Source organism: Balaenoptera ricei, chromosome 2 (genome assembly GCF_028023285.1).
Source record: "Balaenoptera ricei isolate mBalRic1 chromosome 2, mBalRic1.hap2, whole genome shotgun sequence".
In the NCBI taxonomy this organism is placed as follows: Eukaryota; Metazoa; Chordata; class Mammalia; order Artiodactyla; family Balaenopteridae; genus Balaenoptera; species Balaenoptera ricei.
In genome coordinates, this window is record NC_082640.1 from 11,266,002 (window position 1) to 11,273,547 (window position 7,546).

Genomic DNA, 7,546 nt, shown 5'->3' on the forward strand with positions numbered 1-7,546 from the left:
GTTGGCTCTGCAAGACCTCAGTTTTGTGCAGTCTCAGACCTCACAGGCAGGATCACCTCAGAACAGCTCAGCTTATGCTTTGTTTTCCTTGTTCATCAGCCCCGGAAAAGGATTGTTGTCGCAGAGAAAGAAAACGGAGTTCTTCTTCCTCTTGGGCCTGGGAACACCCTGCTCCTTATATCCGGATGAGAAGGAAGAAGGAATGGGAGCCCAGGATCTTAACAGCATATGGGTTTAAAAATCTACCAGGTAACAACATTTTCCACCAATATTTTCCACTCTTTCAGTGTCCCAGTGATGATGTAGCTGATGGCCAGAAATACTAGAAGCCTGATCTCTGGTTAAAATCTTTTTTAGAAGACTATAGATTACTTTACTACATCTTCTTATATTTTTAGGCTGCAGCTAATTTCTTTCAGTCTTGGGTGTGTGAAGCCGTAATTATTCGATCAGCTGAGATATATATAACACATATAGATATGTACACAAAGGTATACAGCTGTCATTACCATAGGGCATAAGGGAGGGTCAGGATGATAGACTGCTGAAAAGTCTCTTGTAAAATTTTTGTTCAAGGATCTAAATGTAGAATTAAGCAAAGAGTAATGCAATGAGAAATACTAGGGCTTAACTGAAAGAAAAGACAGAATTCATGATTTTTCATGCCCTACCTCCATGATAAGTATTCAGTTCATTTGGAGGTTTATTCTCCTTTGTAAGAGCCAAAGCCTTTCATCATTTCTGGGCATGGCATACCTCAGAGGCAGACAAGGTGGTACCAGCTGCACATGATGAAAGAAATCACACGATTTCATTGTGTAGAGTAATGACAGGAATGGGCAGTTCAGACCAACTGGACCCATTTCTGCCACTTTTTCAAGCGTGCACGCGTGCACACACACACAGAGCAGAAAAAGAAGACTGAATTTGTGGAGGCGGGAATTGAACCCAGTACCTGAGGAATCTTAAATCTTCTGGGTCTGTTATGGTGGGCAAAGCAGCGGGTCTTGCTCACAGTAAAGAGTAAATTTGTTTATTAAATTAGCCCAAAAAAAGCTAAATTATTACATGACTTTTCAAAGCCATGAATAGCCAGTAAAATGAGAAACAGAGATATTGCCACATTTGCTTCTCTAAAATAGTAATGATAGCAAACATATATAGCAGTTACTAGGGTCTGTATTGTTTTAAGGGCTTAAATAAATTCACTTAATGCTCATAATAACCTTATGATTATGGTTAAGTATGATTTTCCTCCTCTTCTAGTAATTGGAAAACTGAGGCACAGAGAGGTTAGGTGATTGTCCAAGAACGCACCGTTACTGACTGGCAGCGGAAGTGTTGACAGGGGAGAGTGTGGATGCCCATTAATAGAGGCATACCCTTAGGCACCTGAAGGGTAAACGACGTACACCGCGCCAAGATTTCACTTAAACTCCAGCATCTTTCTTGTACCATAGTCCATCCACTTGAATGCCTATGTAAGTGAAGTGGCACATTCTAACAGAGCGAGATTGCACCATGTGGAGGAGGCACCCCAGGGAGTGGGCTGGCAGCACAGGCTGCTCAGTGGATAAGTGTCTCAGAAGAAAGTGTCTCAGAAGAAAGTGTCCAGAAAAAGCCCCAAGGCACTGGGAGAAAAAAAGGAAGGAAACTGGAGGGCATTACTGCCTACGAGAAAGTCGGCACTGCTTTCAAAATTAGTGAGAAAGTTGCATATACCACACGCAATGGGGTCTCTCCTTTATTAGCCAGTTAAGTGTTAAGGATTTTGCATGTTTCATTTTTCTTCTCTAATTACAAAGGTGGTTGTGCACCTATAGGATTAGTTTCATTGCTTTGTATTTGATAAATTCACATATCAAGTCTTTAAATGTAGCAAATGTATGACTTGCTGAGGACTGTGTAGCTCATTAGCAGATAAAGAAGGAGATGCATTCAGTGTTTTTCCAGAAGAAAACCCAAAAGAGGTTCAGGCAAGATCAGAACTTTCCAGTAAATAAAACTTCTCAAAAATGAGATGGGGTGCCTGCAAAGGGCTGAGTAGCCATCAGTAAAAGCATCCTGACCATAGGCCAGGAATCCCCGCTGGACCAGATGACTTCTAATATTCCTCCTGCCCCAGTGCTAAGACTTTGGTGATTATTTTCACAGGGAACTTGATTTTTTATGTTCATAGACATCTAAAGATTTGGAAATTTAATGAAACCATTTTAAGTAGTAAGAAACTGAAAGACAGAGCTCTCAGTTAATTTTATGAAGCATGCAGTCTTAGTTTTCTAAATACCCTGGATAAGTTGGCAAGCCCTCTGCAGTGCTGGGGCTCAGAATCGGGGCTGAGCAAGTATGTGAGGGCTGTGGTCCCTGAGGGCCTGAGTGCAAGGAATAGATACAGCGGAGAGGAAGGAAGGGGATGGAGGAAAAGAGGAATAATACAAGTGACAGGGATCCTGATACGAATGTAATCATTACAACAGTCACATCAGAGAATCATGGCTGTTCTCATTTTTCACATGGAGGAACTGAATCTCAAGGTCGTGAGTCCCAAGACCATGCGGTAAGCGGCAGAGGCAGGGCACAGACTGCAGAGCTGTGACTCACCTGTGCAGTAGCTTGCTCAGCCTAGCATGCGTGGCTCTGTATTAAAGACAGGCCTGGGACTCCCCTGGTGGTCCAGTGGTTAAGACTCTGCACTCTCAGTGCAGGGGGGCCTGGGTTTGATCCCTGGTCAGGGAACTAGATCCTGCATGCCACAACTAAAAGATCCCGCATATGGCAACAAAGATCCCATGTGCTACAACTAAGACCCAGGGCAGCCAGATAAATAAATAAATTTTTTTTTTTTTTTAAAAACAGAGGTCTGGGCTTCCCTGGTGGCGCAGTGGGTGGGAATCTGCCTGCCAATGCAGGGGACACGGGTTCGATCCCTGGCCCAGGAAGATTCCCACATGCCGCGGAGCAACTAAGCCCGTGTGCCACAACTACTGAGCCTGCGCTCTAGAGCCCGTGCTCTGCAACAAGAGAGGCCACGACAGTGAGGAGCCTGCGCACCACTCGCTGCAACTAGAGAAAGCCTGCGCACAGAACAGGGACCCAACACAGCCAAAAATAAAAACAAATACATAAATAAATTTATTTAAAAAAACAAAACAAAACAAAACAGAGGTCTGAGAAGAGAAGCTTATTTCCGAATCCTGCCATAAGCCTCATGAATTTAAAATATCAGTACTTTGGGAAGTCTTTATGTTGCTCAGCCTCACCTGAAACTCACCTTTCTTTATATGAGATGGAAATAATATTAATGAACCCTGTAAGTCTATTAATTTTTTTTTGCCACACCACGTACCTTGTGGGATCTTAGTTCCCTGACTGGGGATTGAACCCGGGCCACGGCAGTGAAAGTGCCAAGTCCTAACCACTGGACTGCCAGGGAGCTCCCTAAGTCTATTAATATTATAAACTCAAATTCCCATTTTGAAGGACTAAGAGAAAATGGAAAATGATTGAGTCCATAATAAAGAGAAAGTGTAGAAACCAAGTTTTGATTTTGCTTCTTGACCCAAGCTTTGATTTATATTTCTCTATGTCTGAAACATAATCAATGTTTTCTTTGTGTTTGGTTATGTTTCTCTATTCCAGAAAGCATGAAAGAAAGAAAACCCTCCCACAAACTTTTCTCACATTATTCCACTGAGAGAGGGCTACAGACTAATTAGCTATGGGTCTACTGGCTATCAGACAAAGCTTTTCCTTTATCTCTTCAAAACAGAGTAGAAACAGTTGAGACCAGCATAAGATCTGTTACTCTAGGACAGTGATACCTAACTAGAAATGATTTTGTCCCTTCCTCCCCTCCAGGAGGACATTTGACACTTTCTAGAGATATTTTTATTACCACAACTGGGAGTGGTACTGGCTTCTAGTAGGTAAAAGTCAAGGATGCTGCTAAACATCCTACAAAGCACTGAACAGCCCAACAACAAAGACTTATTTGGCCCAAAATGTCAATATTGCTAAGGTTGAGAAACCCTGGTCTAAGACCTGGTAAAATGCTTGGGAGTTTACATACCTGGGCATGCCCCTGGCAAAATCTTCTAGGCCTCCAAACCTAGGGAATCTCAGCACAGTGGAATTGCCTAGAGCTTTCTGGGAAGAGAACATTTTCCCTGTATTCTCCATTAATTTTCACAGGTTCATAAACTGGGCTTAGATAATTATTTCCAGTGTCTTCTTTCTCCATTCTTTCTCATTATGCAAAGGCAAACCGGATTTTGAGAATTTTTGCTTGTCTATTATTTTACATCATTTTTCATGGTTTGATTTTTAGGCCAGATTTTTCCTTTTTGTTAATTTAATTTTTTTTACAAAGGGAAGAAAATGTGGAAGAAGATTTGGAAAAAAAAACTTTTAAATGTCTGATCTCTCTAAGAATAAGAACAATCATTGGAAATTTATGTTCCAAGTTTTCCGAATTAACACCAAATGGTTTCTGAACAGCTACTCGAATGACAATTTCAGTAACCATTTTCAATATTTATAATTTTTAAAAGTCTGCTATTTTAAAAAATTCAATCTGATTAGACAACTGGCCTGAATCCAAGAAGTATGCTGAAAGCAAGAACTCAGAAACACAAACTAGTTTTAAAACTTAAAAAAGAAATGTTGATAAAGAATGCAGAAAGTTCACAGGTAAGAAAAAAAGAAAACATAATACAAAAGGTGATAGAACTTGACTATCAAGGTGAAAAGGTAATGAGTGCAAAGTCCAGGTATGACATTTATGATTTTTGAGACAGTCTGTCTATATCACTTAAGCTTTGGCAAAATCCCCAGACTCACAGAGAAGACTGAGTCATCCCTCATTCCTTTATTCTCTGTAAAAAAGGTGACCTGGGTGTATATTCTGTGACTGATTGTGCTGAACATGATGAAAATCTGAGAATAAAAAGCCAACGACATCAGTTGTAAAGTGAGAAAGAAATTATTTCCTGGTTACGCATTTGGCCTTATCATACAAACTAGATTTTTCTGGCCTCCTGTTTCTTTAAATGATCTTAACTTAAAGATGTGTTGAAAATATCTCACCTGTGCGACTTTTAGGGTTGTTGCCATGTGTGGGTTTGGTATGAACCAACAAGAATCTGAAGGTTATTTCTCAAGCCAAGAGACAAACTCAGATAATGACAAAGTTGGCCTGAGCTTTGAGTTCAAAAGGATCATGATAGTTTTGCTGAGCTCAGAAATAGTGGAGAATTTGAGGTAAAGTGAGTGCTAAAGCAAGAAAACCACTGACCACAGCAACCAAATAGCATCTAAAAATGGCCTGTAGAAACAGAGCATGGCTTCACCCAAATACTAATGCAATGCCCAGTCCTGCATTGAGGGACAACTTTCCACTAAAAGACTTTCCCCAATTGCGCCTTACAGAGAAAATTAGAAAAATGTTAAGTGATTTTAAAATTTGATCCATTTATACTTGTTCCTTAGGTGTAAGTTATAAATATTGGGATTATCAATGTATGTTTGATGGAAACTTATCTGAAGTATATTCATTAATTTTGAAGTTAACTTTTATTGTTGTCCTTCATATTCCAAACATGAAGACCATTAAGTCAAGCTAATTTTTTTCTTTCTAATATAAAATAAAAAATAATAAAGCAATAAATAAAAAAATAGACCTCTTAATTAATTTGGATTCCATTACTATTTGTGCTAATTATACAGAGGCTTTTCTTGTAGCTTACTTTTGTTTTACATAGATGACATATATATATAGATTATATATATATATGAAGTTGATAACCCAAGAGCTATAATTTCATGGAAAATATTAGCTCATTTACATAAAGAAACTGTAAATGATATAGAGTGTAGGTTTATTTATTTAAAACTTTTCGACTGATCTGTTTATTAATGCAGAAATTCTAACTTACTAGGAATTCCATTTTAAATTATTTTTTAATAATAGATAAAATGTATTGTGCACTCCTTAAGTATTTGGTACTCTGAATACGATATTTTATTTAAGACACACAATAACCCTAAGAAGCAGGAACTAACATTATCTTCATTGAACAGGTGCAGAAAATAAGGCAAAGAAGTTAAGAAACTTGCCCAAGGTCAGGTGGTAGGTGGTGGAGTCTGATTTTAAAGCTGAGTCTGCCTGACTTGGAGCCAAAAGCCTAAAACAGTACCGTAAACTTTTCATTAGTCTAGGTATTACTTTATGGACTACAGTCAAAGCACATTGTTTTTGTAGTAGTCTATAGTTAAGAATTAATCACAAATTCAAACAGACTTTTCTTATTAGTTCCAATTACTAAGCTTTTAACATATGTTAGCTAATGCTCTTCCCTCAAATCTCAAAGTGTTTTTGCAATAAAATTTTATTCATGTTCAGTTAAAAATCCCATGAGATTTACTATGATTTTCCATTGAAGAAAGACATTAATATTGCAAGCTAAATTTAGAACCATATATCAAGAGCCTTAAAATATTTGCATCCTATAACTTAGGAATTCAATTTCTAGAGAATTTTTCCTCCAGAAATAGTTAAAATACATATAAATATTTTATTACAAACATAGTTATTTATATGTTTTTATAAAATCAGAATTTGGAAGTAATAAAAATATATTGAGGAATGGTTAAATAAATGATGGCATTGCCATTTCAAGTGATATTTATAAAGAGCTTACTATACCATGGAAAAACACTTGAGTTATATGTTTATTTTACTTAGTGTGTGAAGCAGAGAAGCAGGGCATTATAGAGTAAGCATTTAGTCACAACCGTGTAAGATAAACTTTCCAGAATCGCAAAATTAGAAGATACCAAACACGTTTAAAATGCCTTTATATTGTACTCTTATTTTTCTATATTTTCCAGTTTAAAATAATTTGCACGTACTAATTTTAAAATGAAAAAACACATTTTAATTTTCTTTTAAAAAAGTTACAGGCCAGTAAGATGGCAGAATGAGAGCTCCCCTGCTTGTGTCCCCCACGGCAACAGTACTTTGGTCATCCTCAGACAAAAGTGCCTTTGTGGGAGCTTTGGATCCAGGTAAGAGGTTGTGAAAGCCTGATGGAGCCCAAGATCGTTGAGGGCCGTTTTAAGAAGGCACGCCCACACCCAGGCGGCAGGCCCACTGACCGAGGTCCCAACGACAGGCCCAGAAACAGCCTCTTCTCCCTGTGGACTTGCCAACAGCACCATTCCCCAAGGGACTCAGGAGGATAACTGGCCTGCCAACCTCAGTCCCAGTTGAGGACCCTGAAGTGGCCTGTGACCCAGCTCCAGTCCCTCTCAGCCACAATCCAGAAGGAGTTCTGCTCACCCAGGGACCCATGCCCGTCAGTGACCCTGGAGGAAGGCCCACCAACCTTGGTCTGATGGTGGAGCCTGAAGTGGCCCTACAGCTTGGCTCTAGCCCTTCTCAACCGTGGTCTGAGAGTAGTCTTGACCACCTAGGGACATGATGGGAGATGTGGTCCTTCACATTCCTGATGGTGGGCCTGCTGACCTTGCTTTGTTTACATATCCT

At 39.3% G+C, this 7,546-nt stretch overlaps 1 protein-coding gene across 1 annotated transcript in view; it reads left to right on the plus strand.

Annotated features, from left to right (window-relative positions):
* Positions 1-7,061, plus strand: part of ENKUR (enkurin, TRPC channel interacting protein) — a 49,511-nt gene extending 42,450 nt beyond the window's left edge. The window contains exons 5-6 of the transcript XR_009500221.1: positions 100-249; positions 6,955-7,061. The gene's annotated coding sequence lies outside the window, so the exon portion shown is untranslated. The remainder of the gene's footprint in view (positions 1-99; positions 250-6,954) is intronic.
* Positions 7,062-7,546: the final 485 nt, after the last annotated feature.